Source organism: Corvus hawaiiensis, chromosome 7 (assembly GCF_020740725.1).
Source record: "Corvus hawaiiensis isolate bCorHaw1 chromosome 7, bCorHaw1.pri.cur, whole genome shotgun sequence".
Classification (NCBI taxonomy): Eukaryota; Metazoa; Chordata; class Aves; order Passeriformes; family Corvidae; genus Corvus; species Corvus hawaiiensis.
Window position 1 is genome coordinate 167,239 of NC_063219.1, and position 21,045 is coordinate 188,283.

The 21,045-nt window shown below is 57.7% G+C and overlaps 2 long non-coding RNA genes across 5 annotated transcripts; one reads left to right on the forward strand and one right to left on the reverse strand.

The window, feature by feature from the left end:
• The first annotated feature begins 4,069 nt into the window (after positions 1-4,069).
• On the forward strand, positions 4,070-8,835 carry LOC125328819. Its single transcript, XR_007204882.1, has 2 exons — positions 4,070-4,560; positions 7,957-8,835. It is a non-coding gene; the product is annotated as an uncharacterized LOC125328819 (long non-coding RNA).
• LOC125328818 lies at positions 6,465-19,200 on the reverse strand. Of its 4 annotated transcripts, XR_007204881.1 has the most exons (5): positions 12,071-12,224; positions 11,435-11,942; positions 9,923-10,037; positions 7,930-8,052; positions 6,465-7,335 (listed from the first exon to the last, which is right to left on the reverse strand). It is a non-coding gene; the product is annotated as an uncharacterized LOC125328818 (long non-coding RNA). The 4 variants fall into 4 exon arrangements; XR_007204879.1 differs by lacking the exons at positions 6,465-7,335; positions 12,071-12,224 and adding an exon at positions 19,158-19,200 and having other exon boundaries at positions 7,340-8,052; XR_007204880.1 differs by lacking the exons at positions 6,465-7,335; positions 12,071-12,224 and adding an exon at positions 12,853-13,050 and having other exon boundaries at positions 7,340-8,052.
• Positions 19,201-21,045: the final 1,845 nt, after the last annotated feature.

Consider the following 21,045-nt stretch of genomic DNA (forward strand, 5'->3'; position numbering starts at 1 on the left):
CCCTTAGTTGGAGATGTTGATCTTGAGAACAACCAGCAGAGAACAGCCCAGGAAGGGCTGAACGTGAAAAAACAGTGCAGAGCATACAGAAATCCTCTTTGCTGTGTTCATCATTCTGTCTTCATCTTGGATTGTTTCCACCCTTCTCCTGCACCTGGAAGTCACAAGCATCCTGCAGTGGCAGGTACTCTGGGTTCTTCTGCCAGGAGTAGTCTAAGAACAGCTTTTGCTGGGAGCAGCTCTGACCTTGCTGAAATCACTGCTGAAATCTCCCCTGACTCTTGCAGTGCCAGAATTTCACGGTGGCAGTGGTGAGGCAGGGACTGAGCCTGGTTCATTGTCCCCAGAGCTCGGGTAGTACAGGACAGTCAGGCCAGTAAAGCCCCTGCTCAGGGCTGGGAACGAGATCCTGGCCAGCTTTCCCTCTCTGCCCCTCTCTGCAGTCCTGCTGGGCTATGTCATGCTACTGTGTTACAGCATTGTTCCATGTCTTTTTTTTTGTTTGTTTTTAAGGAAGTAATGTCAGATATTGGCAGTCAAGGGCGATGGAGCGAGGTGAGCTGTGACCGGTGGACAGAATGAGTTGTTACGGCCTCGGTCTCAATTTTTGGTGCAGCTCTAAGCATCCGTTGTTGTTTGTGTGTTTTAGGTGGTCCACTTGCAGGATGTCCTGGCCCTGGATGCTGGAGGGTGCAAGCCTAAGGTATAGGTGTGGTGTACTTCAGTCGGAGCAGGGAGGCTGTGGTTTCACAGTCTCTCAGCATGTTTCGTGTGGTTTTGCTTTGCTTCTCTGCAGGTGCTGCTGCCGCCCTGGGCGTGCCAAGGGACAGAGGCGAGCAGGTGAGTTGGCATTTAGGTGGGGTGTCTGATAGGCCAGCGGTCTATGGCAGCGTGCTGAGCGTGTCCCTTTTCATTGTGCAGGTTTGTCCTGGCCACCTCCAGAGTCAGATCAAGATTTGAGGTGAGCCGGGGCAGTGGTGTGGAGTAGCCCGGGGATGCTCTTCTTGAGGGCAACAGTGACGTTTTCTGTTTTGTTGTCTTAGGTACCGTGAGCAGGTGTGGAGCTGAAGCTTGGAGAGAGCAGGTAAGCGATGAGCCTCGGCAGTTTCGAGGGAGGGGGCCTTGCGGAAGGGGTCTCTTTTGGCGTGTGTTGTCAGAGGCTGAATTTTCTCGTTGTTCTCCATCTTTCGCAGCTGCCAAAGCGGACCGTGGGGAACGTGTTGACATCTGAGGTGCTGATGCATTTTTTCTGTCAAGGATGGATTTTGTCCATTTGTCTTCAGAAAGCTAAGTGTTGGGAGCAGTGGTTGGGAGAAGGGAAAGGCCTTTGGAGTTCCAGGAGGCAATTGGAAGTTAGCTTAGAGGAGAGGGCTGTTGTGGGAGGGTCCCTTGGAAGTAAAGGGAGAGGGTTTCTCCTCAGCATCACCCGAGCCTTTGCTGGGCAGGGCAGTTCCCACCCATCTCTGTCATCGGCCTTTGAGTCTCGACATCATCGTGGATCTTTTTGCCCGAGGAGCTCGCCTTCGGATCTGGCACGATCGCCACGGTCTCCATTTTACCTACTCGCTGGCGTAGCCGCCTGCGGGCATCTTGGCCACTTGCTGGATGGTCAAAGGTAAGGGATCAAAGGTCGGGTTGTCAAGGAATGGGTCAAGGGGTTAAAGGTCAGGGAGTAAAAGGTCAAGGCTCGGGCTCAGGATTAGAGGTTCCAGCATGATTTTCCACGGTGGTTCCCAGTGTGGGGACACGGGGTGTGGGGTCAGTGGCGCCAGGGGCGGGCAGGAGCCCCGTGGGCAGTGGCCGGCAGCGGCGGGGACGCCTCCGTACGGGTCGCGCCCCTCCACTGCCAGCAGAAGCCCCCCTGCGCCGTGCGGTGCCCGGCCGCACTCCTTGCCCTCCCCGCCGCTGCCTTCCCGCACTCCCACCGCACCCCCTGCTCCCCTCCAGCCCAGGGAAATGCAGGAAAACACAAAATCATCGAGGTGGAACAGTCACCGGAGCTGCCCGAGCCATCCCCCCGCCTGAAGGCGGCAGCTGCCCAGAGCCAGGGGCACCCAGCAGGATGCAGCTCCTCTTTCCCAGGAGCTGGAGGCAGGGTTTCCCAGGCAGGGGGAGCAGGGAGAATTTCAGCTCCCAGCAGCTCTCTGTGAGTGCTGGATGGACTCTGGGCTGAGCCAGGTGGGAGGTGTGGGAGGTGTTCATGTCCCCAGGAGCTGCTCAAATCCACCTTAAACTCCTGGAATGGTCTGTGCTGGCAAGAACCTTACAGACCATCCTGTTCAGCCCCTTGCCATGGTCAGGGACACCTTCCTGGGGTGTCTGTGCCAGAGTGGTGGAACGGGCAGGACTTACTCCCTGAGCCCAGTCCCGGGCAAGATTGGGGTTCCCATGGGAAGAAGCCTGTGAGCTGCATTTCCGGAGCTGGGAGCCTCCATGCCTGGGAGTGTTTCCAGTACTGCTCTTTGGCTTTTTCCATAACTGGGCATGATGTTTCTCCCCAGAGCAAGGTGGTTTTCCCTGGATTGTTGGGGTTACACACTGGCTGTTTGACAGCTCTGTTGTCTCTTTCTCCTGAATGGAAGAGCGAGGAATGGGGGATGCTCCCGACTGTCTCAGGGATGTGGGAACAGCCCAGTTCCAGTGAGGAATGTGACGCCCAGCTCGTGGCGTGTGCCCTGAGATGGTCTTTGCTGTTGTTTTGTCCTTAGAGCCTGTTGGAGTGCTGGCCTGGATTTGGGAGGAGCCAAGTAGCCTGGAGCAGTGAGGTTTTTCCTGTCAGAAATCCATGCTGGGGATGTTTTCCCTGGCTGTCCCAAGGGGAAGGAACAGCTCTGGAGTTTTTGCAGCCACAGGCTGGGGATGCATCCCCTGAAAACCAGTTCAGGATCGGTCATCTGACTCTGTCCCTGACCTGTGGCTTCCAGGGAGCCTTCTGGTCTTCTGGATATTCCCAGGAGAGGATATTTCACCACCTGACTTTTAAGCCAGGAATTCCAAACCCAGTAAGTCGGTCACATTCTATGGGAGCTGCCCCAATGGTGGGATGGCAGAGGGCACACCCGACGCTGCTGTTTGGGACATTCCCGACTGGAACGGGAGCCAGCTGGGCATTTTGGAGCGCTGAGGCCACCAGGGCAGCCTTGAGTGGCATTCCCAGGCAATGCTGAGGCATCCCATGGCTGTGGCACGTGGCAACACATGCCTGATGTGGAGCAGAGAGAGGAAGGGAGAAATTCTGAGTTGATGGGAGGAATGGAATTGGGCTTTCCAGAATGGAATTGGTATAGGTGCTGATGGTATCATGGAATCATGGGGTGGCTTGGAAGGGACACAAAGACCCTCTGGGCTCTGTTATCCCATCCCGTGGCAAAGAACACATCCAAAACTGCCTCCTCACCCTCATGGAATGGCAGTGGGTGTTGGGAGCTCTGGCAGGAGCACCTGGAGACCAGGTAAGAATAGCAATGGCATTGTTTTGGCTGCTGCTGGATGTGGCTTTCTCTTTTCAAGATGTTCCTCTGATTGATGTTTTCACAGTAGCTTGCTAGGCCTCATTTGAGGATAATTCCAAGAATTTGGAAGTCGTTGGAAAAGAATGAGGAAAAAAGGTGAACCTGATCCATTCCTAGTAATTCTGAACTTCTCTTGCAGCACCGTTCCAGGGGAAAGCTGGTGAAAGGATAAAGATGCAGAGGAACAAGTGTTGTAAACCCCCCTGCCTCCCTGACAAAGCAAACCTTTCTGCAATCCCAGTAAATCTCTTGGAGAAGCTGTGGGATCATAAGGTTTCCTAGGAAAGGAAAACTAAGGACAGAGATGAGGAAAGAGGCTTCCAATTAACAATGATTTGATGGAGGTAGGAATGATTCTTGTATGTTTGATGCACCCCTTTTTATTCCTGGGATAATTTTAAATGATTTCTTTAAAAAATCATTTCAATTTGGGAATTCAGATTAGAGAGGAAACGATGCAAAATAAATGCAGGGAGAGATCACAGAATCATCCTGGAATGGCAGAATAGTTTGGGTGGGAAGGGATCTTAAGGATCACCTCATTCTATCCACAGGGTGCTCCAAGCTGCGGCCAGCCTGGCCTTGAACACTTCCAGGGATGGGGCAGCCACGATTTCCCTGGGTTTACGGGCACAAGAGGGAATTTCCAGCAGGAACTGAGGGGTTTCCCTTGCTCTGCCTGGCCCTAGCAGGGCTTTGGGAGGCAGAGGCTGTGGGAACAGGAGCTTTGTCCACTGCCTTGGGGGAGTCTCTGATGTCCCAAAACCCAGCAGAGCAAGTGGTTGTGGTTTAACATCCCATTCAAAGGAGATGCCAGGCCAGGAACGGGAATGGACTGCAGAGCAGGGATGGTGCCCAGCAGAGGGGTGACTGTCCAGGGGGTCCCAGCAGTCCATCCCTGCTGCCCAGGTTTGGGATGAGCAGGCTGGTGACTGTCCCTGTGCTTGCTCTGCAGGATGAGGAAGCTAGGCCTGCTGAGGAGGAAGATGAGGAAGTGTGTGAGGATGGAGACAGCGGCCACCAAAGGCTGGGGAAGGCACAGATCCAGGTAGGAGACGTTGCCTTGCGAGGAGAGGGACTTGTCTGTCTCGTTGGAATTTGGGGCGTGAGGCCAGTGGAACAAAGGGTTTGATTCCATTTTCTTGCTCAGATTTTCACGTGCCTTAAGAGAGCTTTGCGAAAATGTCATTATCCCTGATTGAGTCTCTGAAAAACAGGGATTGAAGCTTTCAGAAGGGGCCCAACCCTGCCTGCATGTATCCAAGTGCAGCCCCCACTCCCTGTTTTTGTGTACAGCTGGGATGAGACCTCAGCTGCTGTTACTTGCCAGCTCACAAGTTGTGTAGCTCAGAGCCTCAGCCATGAAGGGCCAGGCTGTGTTTAAAACAGCCCAAGGTACCAGAGAGCTGGAGTAATTTCCTAGCAGGTAACTTGACTTGGAAGCTGCATTCTAAAATTTGTCCACATTTAATTTATGCCCCACATGGAGACACCTAAAGAAGCAGAGGTGGGGTGTTCCTAAGAAAAGAACATCCGAATTCTTTGGTGGTAGAGGGCTTAAAATTAAAGTCTGAGTGGAGGTGCCTTTAGGACACTTCCATTCCAGTATCTGAATGGAATTTAAATGAAGTAGCCAAATCCTGACAAGCTTGTATGAACTCCAAAGCCTCTGCAAGGGTTTCACAGCCAGGGAAGGAGATAAGAGTCTGGAGTCTCTCCCCAAAACCTGGCTGCTGGTTTGTTTGGCCAGGCATAGGAATAATTGTGTATTCCCTGGGGCTGTCCTTATGGGGAGAGGTTTACTTATGTGCCCTGGGTTTATTCAGTGCATCTTCAAAGTGATGGAAATTGATTTCACTGAAAGGCCAGGGGTGCCAAATGTTTTCCCCAGCCAGAGCTCGGAGCCAGCCCAGTGGGAAGGGGTTTAGTGGCCATTTTCCTGCTCCCTTGGGCAGCAGCACTGGAGCACTCGCACCCAACCGTGCCCGAGGTGCCGAGTACTGGCAGGAGGCAAAGCCAGGGACTGGGCAGTAGGAGCTTGCAGTGCTCCTGGAAGCGCAGACCTGGAGCCGTGGGTTAGAACTCCCAGGAGCTGCTGCCTCACTCAAACCTTGTTTAAAGCTCAGCATCCCTCCTGCTCCCTTGGAATGATTGTTGCTTCTGTTGTTGCTCTTTCCCGATCCATTATGATTATTATTGTAAATTGCCACTCCATTTCTTCCATAGCCCTTTGCTTCCCAGAGCTGGTGCTTTAGGAAAGCCCCTCCAGCCTGGGAAGGGGCTTTTGGCTCTGGACTCATTCCCAGTCCCCATGAGCAGCTGGACCTGTGCTGTCCCCAGCAGGTGCCTTTCCTTCCCTGCTGCACTTTGGCTTTTCAAGGGCTCTCTGGGGGGCTGAGGGAGAAGTTCTTTGTCATTCCAGGGCAGCATAAGCCCTGATCCCACTCAAAGCAGGAGGAATTATTTCATCCTTGTTTTTGGATACACTTTTGGTGTTTTCTCTCTTTTGCTGACACTGTGTGGTGAAGCAGCAGCTCCCTGGAATAATTTTTATTTGTAAAACAATGAATTCCCTGCTGGAATCCCAGTCACAGCCCCCCAGATCAAGGTGCAGTTTAAGGCCTTACATCCTGACCAGGACAAGTTCCTGTCCTTGGACATGGAAACCAGGAGAAAACTCAGACTGGATTGGAGCCAGCATCCAGAATGGGGAAAGTGAGGCAGCGTGCTTGGCCCAGGCTGGGGCTGGTACAGGGGGTGTTCCCCATAGGATGACACCCATGTGGAGCAGATCCTTTTCTTCCTTTGTCCAAAGTCCAATGGCAAAGGAGCAAATAACCCACAAGTGGGGCCTGGAAGGAAAAATGGTTCTGTTAAAATTAGGCAAAGAATGCACTAAGAAAAAATGGACATCCTTTTTAGGTATGAAAGTAAGTAGGGGAGAAATGTTGAAAAAGAGCTCTTTTATTTGGTGCCACCTCTTATTTTTTTATGGATAAAACCCTCTAGTGAGCAATCAGAACAGGAGTGGGAAAGCCAGGAGCCTTTGACTTCCACAGTGGACTTAATTTCCATGCTTAATTTCAACAATTTCTTCTCTCTCTCAGGACAGGAAAACCCACTTAACTTGTCCCATCTTTGCCAAAAGCTTTGGTATTTGAGCAGCCAAACCCAATGGGCTCTGGCCCCACCAGCCTGTACTGGAGGGCCCCTGGTCCTGCCTGTGGTGTGGGATGAATCCCCAATTGTCCCCAGAGGGGGCTGCCCTGGTCCCTGCAGTGCCCAGCACCTGAGACACAGAGAGAGCCCTGTCCACAGGGGCTCCTTGTCAGGAATGTGGCAGCAGCCCCAGGAGCAGGCTGGAGGTGAGAACTGGGGCTGTGTTTGAGACTGACCAGGTCAGCTCAGTGTTTACCTGTGGGGGGAGTTTGGCCCCCCACGCTGAGTTGAAGCGGGATCAGGGTGACAGATGCTGCATTTTGGGCACCCTGAGAGTTTCTCTCCCCCTTGGAGATTTCCTGCGGGGATGGGGCAGGGCAGGGAGCAGAATTAACCCTGCACCTCCCATGGGCACTGCTGGCCTTTGTCTCTCTGTTGTGCCATCAGCCTGTGGGAATTTGCTGCTGCCGCTGCCACCCCACCTGGGGGCTGCGTGCTCCTGGCAGCCCTTCCCAGCCCCACAGCCGAGCTCCAGCGCTGCCTCCAGGCTGTGTTGGGAGAGTTTGCTGGGAATGTGCCTCATCCCTGGGAGTATCCTTTCCTTCCAGAGTGGATGGATGGAGCTTCTGGGCTTGTCAGCTTCAGAGTTTGCTTGCAAAAGTCACTGCAGGGAAGAATGACAAGGAGGTTTGTCAGAGTGGTGCTGTCAGACCCCACCTGCCAGTCTGTGCTTTGGGTTGGAGGTTGTTGTGTATTGGCCCTGCAGGGAATGAATGTCCCCTTCCCACCTCAGCCCAGCAGATGCCAAGGGCTCTTCCTGGAGTACTTAACTCTTTGCTTCCCTTTGGGATAACTTAATCTCCACCCTTCCATGAGCAATTCCTTGGCTTCTCCTGGAGAAAACCCCACAGCAGAGGCAGTCTGCAAAGGAGCCCAGAGCTGTGCTTGGAGCAGAGAGTGCTGAGAGCTGCGTGTGCCTCTGCTGCCCCAGGCTGGCAATATCCCCATGGCACAGACTGGGCAAATGGGATTAGAGGGAGCACAGTCCCTTCCTGGAAGAGGTTTTCTCCTGTGCAGATCAGGCACGGGGCAGGAAGGGAACTTTGGAGATCAGCTGCTTTCCCCCAGAAAGCATCACTCACACCAGCATGGATGACATGACCTGTGCCTACTGCTCACCATGCACCTGGCCAGAATCAAGAGCAAAGGTGGGTTTGGGTGTGAGCACTTGAAATAACTTTGAAAGAGAAGCAATCACCTTTTGCTGCTTCTTTCTTTCTTTCAGATGCTGGGATTGCCTCTGGGCACATGTGCTGAGCTCTCCCTGCAGGGAACTGTCAGGCCTTAACAGCTGTGAGGTTGTGTTCTTCTCAGTGGGGAACTGGAGATAATAATTAATTAATTAATTGATTGCAGTAATGTTTTCTGAACCTTTCCCCTTTCCTGGTAGATCTTCTCTCTCTGCCTCTGAATTTACAGCTGTTCCCTGCTGTCATTGGCCCTGCCTGAATTCCTTGCAGCTCCTCACTGGGAAAACCTGGGATAACTTCAAGGGGACAGAGGAGACATTTTTAGCTGAAAACCTGGGGTGACTGAGAGGGGACACAAGAATTGTTTGTGTAGGAAAATGGGAGGGGATGTCGAGCGGAGCAAGGTGGCATTTTTGAGGGAAAAGCTGAGGTGATGTTTAGGGGAGAGAATGCACATTTTTGGGGCAGAAAAGAGTTAATATTGTACAGGAAGGAAAAACTGGGGGGTAAAACCTGATGTAATCTGTAGGGGACAGAATGAATATTTTGGAGTAAAAATGAGGTACTCAGTAGTAGACAAAGAAGGAAAAGTTTGGAGGCAAAACTTGACAAAGTCTCAAGAGCAGAGAATGAACACTTGGAGGGAAAAATGAGGTGATGAGTACTGAGCATGTGGGGAAAATTTGGGGGCTAAATCTGAACTAATCTCTAGGGGAGAGCATGAACACACTGAGGTAATATGAGGGAATCAGTTGTGGGCAGATAGGGAAACTTGTGTAAAAATAATATTAAATAAGCTGTAGAAAGAACATTTTGAGGTAAAAATGAGGTAAGCAGTAGTAGACAGATGGAAAACTTTGGGGGTAAATCTTGATAGAAGCTACATGGTAGAAAGGAAATAAATATTGAAGGAAGAATGAGGGAATCAGTAGTGGACAGGTAGGGGAATTTTGGGGGGTCAAACTTGAAATAATCTAAAGGTTGAGAATGAATCTTTTTTGGTAAAAATGAGGTAATAAATTGGGGACAGTTAAGGAAAATTTTGGGGGTTAAACTTGAGGTAATCTCTAGGGAGAGTGTGACCACTGACATAAACTGAGGCAATCACTGGGGCTAGACAAGGAAATTTGGGGTGTAAAACTTGGGAAGATCTGTAGGGCAAAGAATGAACATACTGAGGAAGCAATGAGGTGATCAGTAGTCAAGATGAGGTAGAATGTGGGGGGCAAACCCTGAGGTAATTATGTAGGAACCATAAGTGGTTTTGAGAAAAAATCTGAGCTAACTTGTAGGGGACAGAATGAACATTTTGGGGGTAAGACAGACATAACCTGCCTGGTTTTGGTTTTAAAATCTTGTCAGTGTACAGGGGACAAAATAGACATTTTGGCAATAAAATCCGAGTTCATCTGTAGAAGAAAGAACTCATGTTTTGAGGTAAAAAGGAGGTGATCAGAACTGGGCAGGTAGGGAAAACTGAGGGGGTAAAATGTGAGGTCATCTCTAGGAGAGAGAGGAGCATCCTGAGGTAAACTGAAGGAATTGCTGTGGACAGGTGGGTAAATCTGGGGGGTAAAACTTGAGGGAATCTCCATGGTAGAAAATGAGTATTTGGAGGTAAAAATAAAGTACTCAGTGGTGGAGACGTACGGAAAATTTTGGGGGTAAAATCTGAGGTGATCTGTAGCAGAGAGAATGCACTTGATGGGGTAAACTGAGGTAATCACTTATGGACAGGTAGGGAAGTTCAGAGGGGTAAAAATTGAAAGCATCTGTAGGGCAAAGAATGAAAAGATTGAGGTGGAAATGAGGAAAGAGGTAGTGGACAGGTGGGGAAAGTTTTGGGGGCAAATGTTGTGGTAGTCTCCAGAGCAGAGAAAGAATGCTTCCTTGTAAAAAATGAGGAACTCAGAAGGAGACAGATGGGGACATTTTGGGGGTAAAATCTCAGGTCATCTCAAGGTGAGGGAAGGACTATTTGGAGGTCAACTCAGCACTCACTGTGTCCTCCTTCTTTGGCAGCAGCTGGCAGGGAAGGGAGAAGAGGCCTCGGGCTGGAGAGGGGCAGGAGAAAGGCACTGTGGGCAAAGGCACCTCCCTGGCATCCCCAGGGCACCTGTGGGGAACACAGTGGACACTTTGGGAGCAAAGGGAGGTGATTGCATTGTCCCTTTGGGGGATGCTGGCATTTAGATCATTCCATCCGTTTGCCTGCTGACATTGCCCAGCCCAGGGGCTTTGGCTGCCAGGGCAGCACAAAGATTGTTCCCTGGGTGGTGCGCAGATGAATTCTACCCCAAGCCCTGAATTCCCTGCTGCATTGCCACTGGAATAGCCTGCCAGCGCCTCCTGGAGCATGGATATTCCCATGCAGAGCTGCCTATTTAACACCAGGTGTGTCAGGAACCAGCAGAGCTTCCAGGGAAGCTCAGCAGGGTCAGGACAAGGACAGCTTCATGTTCCATAGAATTTGCTGTTTGTAACCCTCATCCCCCAGCCCCCCCCCAATGTCCCTGGGGGCACCTGACAGAGTTCCCTGGAATTCAGCTGCCTGCACCCCCCCGAGCCCGGGCTCCAGGTGATATTTTAAAGCAGGAGAAGGCGCTGGCCGGACGCGCTCCCAGCCCCTGCTGAGGCAGCCCCTGTGCCCACGGGAGGACTTGTCTCCCTGCAGGAGCTGATTTCATTCCAGAGCCTCAGGAGTGGCCTCTGCAAGTTCTTTTCCCTCAGGAAAGGGATGCACATCCCCGCCTTCAGGGCACCAGCAGTGGGAGCCACCTGGGAAAGCTTTCCATCAGTTGTGCAGTTCCAGCTGGCTCCCCAAAAACTCCCAACTCAATCCAAACAGATTTCTCTGACTCTGGCCTTTCATTTGAAGGCATCTCTGAGGGCATTGCTTGGCATTTCATTGCTGTGGGGGAAGCTTGCCTTGGCTTTAATGCTGCTGAGGGATGATGGCCTCAGGCTGGAAGGGAAGGCATTTTGGGTGGCTGGGACATACCTGGCAGGAGTGTGGGAGGTCAGCACCAGGAATTGCTGTCTGAGCCCCTCTGCAAACAGCCCGTGCTGACATTCCCCAGTGCCAGCTGTTCCTTGGGGTATTTTTGGGGTGTCAGTGGGGTCTGTCGGGGCTGAAGCATCTGCGGGTGCCTGTTCAGAGCAGCCCTTGGCCGAGGGGCCGCGGGCAGCCCTTTATCCATGTCCATCCCAGCACTGCCCGGGCAGCCCAGTGCCCGTTCCCGGCATGTGTGTTTGGCACGCTGTGTGCCACAGGCAGGACACTGCAGGCACAGCTCCTCTCTGTAAATCCAAAGCACAAGAGCTGCTGCTTCCCTTCCTGGGCCTCCCAGCCTTCTCCTTCCCCCTGTTCCCTGCCAGCTGGGACACACAGAAGGAGCACCAAGGAACACTCCTGGCAGTGAGCAGGAGTCGCTGAGAGCTCTGTGCAGCTCTGGGCTGGAAAAGCTGGCCCGGCCTCAGCAGCCCCTGGGATTTTGGGCTGTGAACACTCACCTGTGGGAAAGGCCCCTCTGCAGGCAGGAGCAGCCCTGACCCTCTCCAGAAGAGCTTTGGCCGTGGACCAAGTAAACCCTCAGGACTTGCCTTGCTCATTTCTCCCTGGAAAGGGCCATGGAACGAGCACCTTTACAGCTGTTGGGTAAATCCTGGAAAGGGCAGGAAATCAGGTTATGGGAAGAGTTCAGTGCTGTCACACAACTGCTCACCTGTGTTGTTGCATGATCAGATGCTGGCCATGGAGCTCTGCCCTGGGGCCATTGCAGGGGCTGGTGTGGAAAGCAGCATTAGCATAAAAGAAGGAGCTGTATTTGCATAGGAATGACCTTGCTGGCACTTGGCATTCCTATCCCAGGCAGGATATTGCCAGGAGCTGAGATTGGCTTGGCTGGAGCAGGGTGCTGAGAGTGCCCAGGTGTGGGTTCAATCGCCAGAGGAGCCATTCACATAAGGGTGCGACTTGGTGGTCTTTGTGTATCCATTCCCACTCAGGATGTCCTGTGCTCTGGAAATAAAGAAGAAACATTTTTCACTGGACTTTTAAAGCCAGTTTTTGCATTGGAGCATACCAGCCCCAGAGAAAGCAGCGGGGGGGGGGGGGGGGGGGGAAGGAAGGAGAGCATCAGGTCTCACGCGGCAGTTGCGGGATGAGCGGCTCAAGCAGCAGCGAGCCCCGGCGAGGCCCCGGTCCCGCAGCGGGCACAGTGAGAGCAGGAGCGGCAGCAGCGGCCTCGGCGCCAGCGCCCGGCCCGGAGCGGCTCGTCCCGCTGCAGCCGCGCTCGTTGGGCGGGGCCGCGGCGGGCGGGAGGTCCCCGGGGGAGCGGCCCCGGGGCAGGGGGAGGCGGGCGCTGCTGTGCGCAGGGGGTGCGGCGGCCCCGGCAGTGCCGGGGCTGGGGGAGCTCCGTGTCCCCGCGGGGGCTGCGGGCGGGGCCGGGCCGGGAGCGCCGGCGCTCCGGTTGCGCCAGGGGGCGCCCCACAGGGCGGGAGGCGCTGAGGGAGCGGCGGCCTCGGGGGGTGCCGGGGGCAGCACGGGCGGTCCCCGCGGCCCGCCCGCTTCCAGGCGCGATCCAGCGCCTGCTGCGGGGAAGCGCCGCCCTCCCGGCGGGCCCGGCACCGGCACGGCCCCGGCTCCCCGCGGCCGCAGCGGGAGCGTAGCCGGAACTCCGGCGGGAGCCCAGCCCCGCGCTGGCCGCAGCCGGAGCGGCAGCGCCGGGCTCGGCCCCAGCGCCAATCCCGGAGCGGCTCTTGCCAGCCGCGGCGATCCCGATCGCTAATGCCATCCCCCGTCCCACCTCAGTTCTTCGACCCCGGCAGCCGCACCCCGCCCGTCGAGAGACAAGCGGCTCGGCCCGGGACCCCCAGCAGACACCGACAGGACCCAGCCCCGAATCCCCGGGCCCGGGTTCCGTTCCCACCTCAGCGCCTCGGGCTCGGCGCAGCGCCGGGAGCAGCCCCCGGTACCGGGCTCCGCACAGCGCCCCGAACGACGGTCCCGCCGCAGCCCGGGATGAGCAGGATGAGCGTTCACCGCACAAAGCGGAGCGGGCGCGGATCCGCCGGCATTTACGGGCGCGGGCGGAGCGGGGCGGGGCCGGCACAGGTGTGAAGGGCGGGGTCCGCACAGGTGCGCGGGGCCCCAGCGCGGCTGCGCGGGGCGGGGCCGAGGGGATTTAAGCCTCGGGAATCGGCCCCGCCGCCATTTGCTCCCTCGGCGCTCGGTGGGAGCGGTTGTGGCCGGACCGAGCTCTGTATTTCTATATTTCCATATCTCTATGTCTCTGTATTTCTTTTCTTTTATATTTGTGTTTGTTTCTCTTCTTCTAACCCTCTCCGTTCTCCCCCCTCTGCCTCCCCTCCCCCACCCCCTACACCCTCCCCCCCCCTACCCCCCCCTCCCTCTCCCCCCTAGCCCTCCCCTCCCTCCCCCCCAGCCCGGTTCCCCCCATCCCCCCTCCCTGTCCCCCTACACACCCCAACCCTGCCCTACCCCTCCACCCTCTCTCCCCTTCTCCACCGTTCCTTCCCCCCCCCATCCCGGGTCCCCCCTGCCCCCTCACCCTGCTCCCCTTCCCCTCCCAATTCCCCCCACCTGCCCTCAATCCTCCCCCTCGGTCTCCCACCTTTCCTCGCCCCTCCACCTCCCCCTGTTCCTCTTCCCTCTTTCCCCCTCTGCATCTCGACCCCCCCCACCTGTGCTCCATCCTCGTCCTCCCCCCGCCTCCTTTCCTGTCCCCCCACCCCACCTCTCCCTGCACACCCGGAACCCCCCACCTGCGCTCCTTCTTTGACCCCCTCTGCTCCCTTATTCCCGTCCTCTGTCCCGTCTTTCCCCCGCAGCCGCGGGGCTCGGGGCGCCGGAGAATAAAGCCCAGAGGGCCGGAGCCCGGCGCCCCTGCCCTCGCTGGAGCCCCACACGGGCCGGGCCCGCTCGGCGGGTCCCCCGTGCAGTACAAAAACAGCGCCGGGGCTCCGGCTTTCCACACATCACACTGGGGATCCCCTCCTCAGGAGGGGTTCCCGAGGGGGGTGGGTGGGTTTCGGGGAGGGGGGTGTGTTGGGGTAGGGTGGGCCCCCTCCTCAGGAGGGGGTCCCGGGGGGAGTGGGTGGGGTGGGTTTCGGGGAGGGTGGTGGGTTGGGGCGGGCCCCCTCCGGAGGAGGGGGTCCCGGGGGGGTGGGGTGGGGTGGGCCCCCTCCGGAGGAGGGGGTCCCGGGAGGGGGTCGTGGGGTGGGCCCCCTCCGGAGGAGGGGGTCCGGGGGAGGGGGTGGGGCGGAGGGGGGACTTTCCCCCCCCTCCAGTCCCCGCCCCCTCTCCCGGACCCCATCCTCCGGACGGGGCTTGCCCCGGCCCCCTCCCCGGGACCCCCTCCTCCGGACTGGGGCCCCGAGGGGGGGGGGGGGGGGGGGCTGTTGGTTTGGCCTGTGGTCTCTATGTCTGTTCATGCTGCAGAGTGACGTGACCCCCTCTGCTTCCCCCCCACCCCACCCGCCCCCCCCTCCCTCCCTCCGGGGCCCCGGTCCGGAGGAGGGGGTCCCGGGGAGGGGGCCGGGGCGACCCCCCTCCGGAGGAGGGGGTCCGGGAGAGGGGGCGGGGACTGGAGGGGGGGAAAGTCCCCCCTCCGCCCCACCCCCTCCCCCGGACCCCCTCCTCCGGAGGGGGCCCACCCTGACCCCCTCCCGGGACCCCCTCCTCCGGAGGGGGCCCACCCCACCCCACCCCACCCCCCTGGGACCCCCTCCTCCGGAGGGGGCCCACCCTGACCCCCTCCCGGGACCCCCTCCTCCGGAGGGGGCCCACCCCACCCCACCCCACCCCCCTGGGACCCCCTCCTCAGGAGGGGGCCCACCCTACCCCAACACACCCCCCTCCCCGAAACCCACCCACCCCCCTCGGGAACCCCTCCTGAGGAGGGGATCCCCAGTGTGATGTGTGGAAAGCCGGAGCCCCGGCGCTGTTTTTGTACTGCACGGGGGACCCGCCGAGCGGGTCCCCCGTGCGAGGCTCCAGCGAGGGCAGGGGCGCCGGGCTCCGGCCCTCTGGGCTTTATTCTCCGGCGCCCCGAGCCCCGCGGCTACGGGGGAAAGAGGGATGAGATGGGGTAGGGAGAGGAGTCGGGGTGGCTTGGGGAGAACGAGGGGGGAAGGGAAAGGCCGGGTGAGGGGGAGGGATGATAGAGGAGGGGGAAGAGAGGGGAGTCGGGTTGGGGAGCGGGGTACGGAAAGGGGAGAAAGGAGGCGTGGGGGGGTCGGGGATGCACAGGGGAGCAGGGAGAGAGGGTGGGTGGCGCTGGGGAGAGGGCAGGCGGGGGGCTGGGAGAGACAGGGAGGGTGTGGGGGAGAGAGAAAGAAACTGGGGGGGTAGGAAAGAGGTGATAAGCGGGGGAAGAAGGAGGAGGATAAGGGCAGGAGAAACAGGGGGAAGAAAGAGGGGGAAGAAAGAGGGGGAGCGGGGGCCTCTCCCGGGCCACGCCGGGGGAGCCCGACCCGGCCGCAGCCTCCCCGAGCTCTGAGGGAGCAAATGGCGGCGGGGGCGATTTCGGGGGCTTAAATCACCTCGGCCCCGCCCTGCGCAGCCGCCCTGGGACCCCGCGCACCTGTGCGGACCCCGCCCCGCGCACCTGAGCCGGGCCCGGGGCCGCCCCTGAAGCCGCGCCCTCGGCCCCGCTCGGCCCCGCCCGGGACCGCCCCAGAGCCCCGGCCCCGCCCGGCCCCGGGGCCCGCCCTGCCCGGCACGGGGGCGGCTCCATCGCTCGGGGCCCCGCCCCTCTCTCCCGGGCCGGACCCGCCCCGCGCACGCACCGGGGCCGCACCGGGGCCGCCGCGGGTCCCGGCCCTGCCGGCGGCCGCTGCGGGTCCCGGGCGGTGCCGCCTCTCCCCCGGCGGGATCGGGGCTGGGATCGGCACCGGCAGGAGCCGCTCCGGGACGGGCGCTGGGGCCGAGCCCGGCGCTGCCGCTCCTGCTCCGGCCGGCTCTCCGCGGGGAGCCGGGGCTGTGCCGGCGCCCGGGCAGCCCCGGGATCCCGAGCCGGGCCCGACGCGCCGGGCCGGGCTCCGCTCCCAGCCCTGAGCCCCTCCCGGAGCCCGCCTTGGGCCCCACGACGCGGCCCCGGGCTCTGCCGCCAGCCCCGGACGCGGCGCTGAGTCGCTGCTCCCGAGCGCTGCGTGGGGCCGGCGAGCCCGGCTTCGGGCTATGCCTGAGGCAGGACTCGGAGCCCAGAGACACAGACTCGCCCTGGCCCCAAGAGCCCGCTTTGAGCATCAAAACACGGCACTTGGGCTTTAATTCAGGGCCAGCAAAACGCAGCACTTCCGTTTCTCTTTGTGAGCCCAAACACACAGGACTCGCTCTCTTCCTCAAGCCCTGAAAACAGGATTTAGTCACTGTTTCTGAGTCCCAACTCTGGCCATAGGAGCCTGCGCTCAGGACTCTGTAGATAGAGAAATGCTGCTAGCAAGGATTTTCTTGCTATTTTCTGAGACTTTTCTCTCTCACAGAAGAGGTAGCAGAATTATGTAAACAACCAAGCCACCTGCAACCTTGAAAAGTCTTCTTTATGGTACAGTAGAAAAATATTTTGACAATGGATGTTTTAGGATTTTAGCCAATCACCCCCAAGGGGAGGCTGATCCTTTGTCCAATTAGACTGTGAAGAAAGAAGTCTATAAAAGAGTTTGTAAAATAATTAATCAATCTTGCTGCACAATTCCTGCCTGCTGGATCTTCTCTCCTCCTCCTCCTCCTCCCTACGGCTGCGGGACACAGTGATATACCCTAGGGCCTCGGCCTGCGGTAATAGGACTCCACAATGCAGGATTCAGTCTCTGCTTTTAAGCTCTGCGCCTGCTTTTGAGCCCCCGAAACGCAGCACTGGGTCTCTTTTTGTGAGCCCAAAACCGCTCCTGTCCCTCGGGTTCGGAGCCCCCAGAAGTGCCCGGGGCCATGGCTGGACCCCAGCTGGGCACCAGCAGCCGCTCCCTCACCCCCCGTGGGATGGGGAAGAGACCAGAGACAAAATTCCAGCTCAGAACAGTTTAAGAATGGAAACCAAATACAATCATTTGAGATTAATGACAACACATAGTGAGAGCAACAAGAGCAGTGGTAGGTAACACTAATGAACAGGAGAGGGAGAAAAACTCCTCCACACCCGCCCTGTTACGATCCGGTTTAAACCCAGAAAAGCAAAGCAAGCTAAGTCTCTGTGCATAAACCAGAAAGAACTTAGAAGGTTCAAAATATCCCCAGAAACGAGATTAAAACCAAACGAGGCTAGATGTTGTTGCCAAAAAAATGGATGTATTTTATTTAATAGTAGAGAGGCAAAGAGAGGGGAAGAAAGAAATAGAAAACAGAAGGGTGCGTGGGGGAACAGGGAGAGGGGTTGGATGGAAGCCCATCACCCATCTGAGGGTGCCAACGACGTCTCGTTGCTCCCCTCCATCCGGTCTGCCGGTGGTGAGGGTCCCCCGTGGGCGCCGTGGCCATGCCGCCACATGCTGCCACAGCCGAAGGGTGCAGAATTCCGTGGGTTAATGCACACTTTGGGCCAGGCGGGAACGCCCACGTGCCTCTCTTGCAGGGGCCGGCTTGACACTGTCCCTTGCAACACTGAGGGTCTGTTGCATCATCTCTGGTGCTCTGCTGCAGGGTCTGGGGGCCCCTGTGCTGGGCCATGTCACCCCTTCTGCTGTGGATGAGCTTCCTCCCCCCGGTGAGGACCCCGCAGCTGGGCTCTGCACAGTGGAGGATGGGCGGTCACTGCGTCTGTGACCACCGGCTTTTCCAAGGTACCCAAAGCCTCTCCTCCCTCCACCCCCTGGTGTGAGCCCGGGCAGCTGATAGCCCTGGGGCCGTGCTCCTCATCTTGGAGGTGTTAAGCCTGAGCTCCATGAATATCCCCAGCCCTGAGTTGTTACTTTATCTTATCTTCATCAGCGAGCAGTGTCAGGCCTCAGGGCCCCATTCAGGGTGTGGGAGTCTTCTGCAGCTTTTGTAGTACAGTTTCAAAAGTCTTTTAAGAAAATGTTTAAGTCATAAAACATAGTATTTCAGTCTTTGAAACCCCTCCCTTTAACGTTATAAATCCAAAATCTAATCCAGAGCACCAGAATCTCCCACTGTGGGGGATTTCCATATTCCTGTTGCTTTCTCTGTGTTCTGTCCTGGGGATTTGTGGACTGAGGGAGGCACTGGCCGCTCCTCTGGCCAAGGGGAAGGCTCCTGTGCTATTCCCATGAAGAGAACACCTGGAATTACTGTCCTGGGAGCCCAGTCCGGTCTTTCCAGTGACTGGGGGGCACCCAGAGGGTCTTTCCATGAAATGAAAATGAGACCCCGGCCCAATGCATTGACAGCAGGATTGGACACTCCTGGCCAAGGTGACCAGTCCGTGGGAGTCGGACCGGTGACGATCCAGGGGGGATCTTAAGTTGGATACATGCAGATTTCATCGTGCAGAAGCTCCAATTCTTTTGGCACCTCTTGTTTAAATGTCTCCCCACTGGAAGAGGTCAATTAATCTTTGTAATGACCTGACTGCCAGAGGCAGGGAAAAACAATCAGCGTTCCCTGAACGCCTCCATCACTTCCATGTCCACCTGCAAGGAGTGGCCGATGGGCAGGAGCCTGCCCAGAACAGGCTCAGAGATGGGGCTTTCAACACAAACCATTCCACCATTCCATGATCTCTGCCTGTATTAATGTTGCACTGTTCCCTCTCAAATTTAAATTCCCAAATTTAGATGATTTATTCAAGGAATCATTTTAAAATTATTCAGGAATAAAAAGGGAAGCATCAAACATATAAGAATCATTCCTACACCCACCAAACCATTCTTAACTGGATGCTTATTCCCTCATCTCTGTCTTTGTTTTGCTTTCCTGGAAAACCTTGTGATCCCAGAGTCTCTCAGAGCAATGTACTGGCATTACTGGAAGGTTTGCTCTGTCAGAGAGCCTGGGGGGTTTACAGCACTTGTTCCTCTGCATCTTTATCCTTTCATCAGCTTTCCCCTGGAACACTGCTGTGGGAGAAGCTTGGAATTACTAGAAATGGATCAGGTTCACATTTTTTCCCCACCAGTTTTCAACTGTTTTGAAATTCCTAGAATTACCCTCAAATGTGCCCAGGAACACTGCTGTGAAAGGATCAATGAGAAGAACAGCCTGAAAGCAGAAAACCACCTCCAGCAGCAGCCAGAATGATCCCATTTCTCTTCTTACCTGGTCCTGCCAGAGCTCCCAACAGCCATTCCCATTCCAAAACAAGAGCTATGGAAGACATTCCTGCTGTCCGTGAGGGTGAGGTGGCAGTTCTGGATGGTCTTTGCTGTGGAACCAGACAACAAACAGAGTGTAAATGATCTTGGTGGTCCCTTCCAAGCCAAACCAGCCCGTGATTCCATGCGTGGATCAGCACCTGTCCCAGCTCCACTCCAGAAACCTCCTCCCATTAACCCAGAACTTTCCTTTTGCTGCTCAACATCAGGGATTTGCTGCCGAGTGCCCCGGGCAGGGGACGCCTCAGCCTTCCCTGGGACCGCAGCATTCCCTGCGCTGCCTCAGCACTCCCTGCGCTGCTGTTCCACGCCGATCCCGTGGTCCAGCGCCTGTGCGGGCTGCAGTGCCGGGCTCTCCCCACAAGGCGGCAGCACCGGGAGCGAGCAGCCCCGGCCGGTCCCGCTGGCTCGGGGGGGCAGCTGCGCCTTGAACCCGCCCTGAGCCGGCGGGGCCGTGAACACAGCGGGCACAAACCCCACCGGTGCCCTTTATTTCACCCTCAGAGGCACAGGATCGCAGCATTTCCTGGGCTGGAAGGGACCCGCAGGGAGCATCGAGTCCAAATCCTGGCCCTGCACCCCAAGAATCCCACCCTGTGCCCGAGAGCCTTGTCCAGACCCAAACTCTTCCCCCAAGATCCTGAAAACACAGAGGGGCTGGGAGAAGGATGACCATGGAGGATTTTTTTATATAGATCTCCTTGTACGATCGTTATATAATATTATTAGATAGTCCAGGAACCCATCCCTGGGCCGGGGCAGCCATCCCTGGGCCGGGGCAGCCATCCCTGGGCCGGAATACCGATCCCCCGCGGCCCCCACCGTCCGCTCGGGGCTGTCCCCGTTCCCCGCTCACCTCCGAGCCCAGAGCACCCGCCCCGGTGCCCCCGGCCCGGCAGCGCTGCTCCCCGGGCTCCCCGCCATTGCCGCTCCTGGCGAAGAAGGGCGGAAGTCACCGGGACCGCACCAATGTGGCTATTCGACCTTCTCAAGATGGCGGCCGGAAGGACCCCGCTCCGTCTATTCGACTGCCTGAATGCTCCCGCCTGCCCCAGGCGCCGCTGACCCCACAGTCGGTGTCCGCATAGCGGGAAACGCCTCAGAAATCTGCGTGCAAGCGCTGGGCTGGCGTCGGCGTCGGCGTCGCGTTCAGGCAGCCGAAAAGACGCACCTTGGGGGGGGGGGGCCTTCCCTGCCGCCATATTGAGAAGGTCAGAAAACAGCGTACACGGCCGCCATCTTTAGTGTGGCGGTGACGAAACTTCCGCCCTTCGCCGCCATCTTGGGTGCTGGCAGAAGCCACTTCCGGTCGAGCCGCCATCTTTAGTGTGGTACCCTTAAGGGGCCCCCCCGCCCCTTACAGGGGCGTCTATTCGGCTGCCTGAATCCGGCCCGGACTCCGACGCCGGCCCCGCGCTTTCCGCGCGATTTTCCGCGGTGCTTCCCGGTGCGAGGACACGGCTGGTGGGGTCAGCGGCGCCGGAGGCGGGCGACTGCTCCGCGACCGGCGGCAGGCATCGGCAGGGACACCTCTCAAAGGGGCCTAGTGCATCCGCCATCTTGAGTGTGGCGGAAGTGTAAACCACCCTCTGCAAGGTCCTGGCAGGTTCTAATAAAAACGTCACTTAACGCCGTCCCGAGAGCGCCCAACTGCGCCTTCCTTTCCGAGCCGCCTCCTTGAGAGCGACACGCGGGCGGCTCCATTCCGACCGTGCCCGCCCGGTGCCCCCCGCCCGGGTCGCGCTGCGACCGCGCCTCTGCTGCCCGGCAAAACCGGCCCCGCCCCCCGCGCTGTCATTCCTCGCGGTCGCCGCCCCGCACGGCGCCCACTC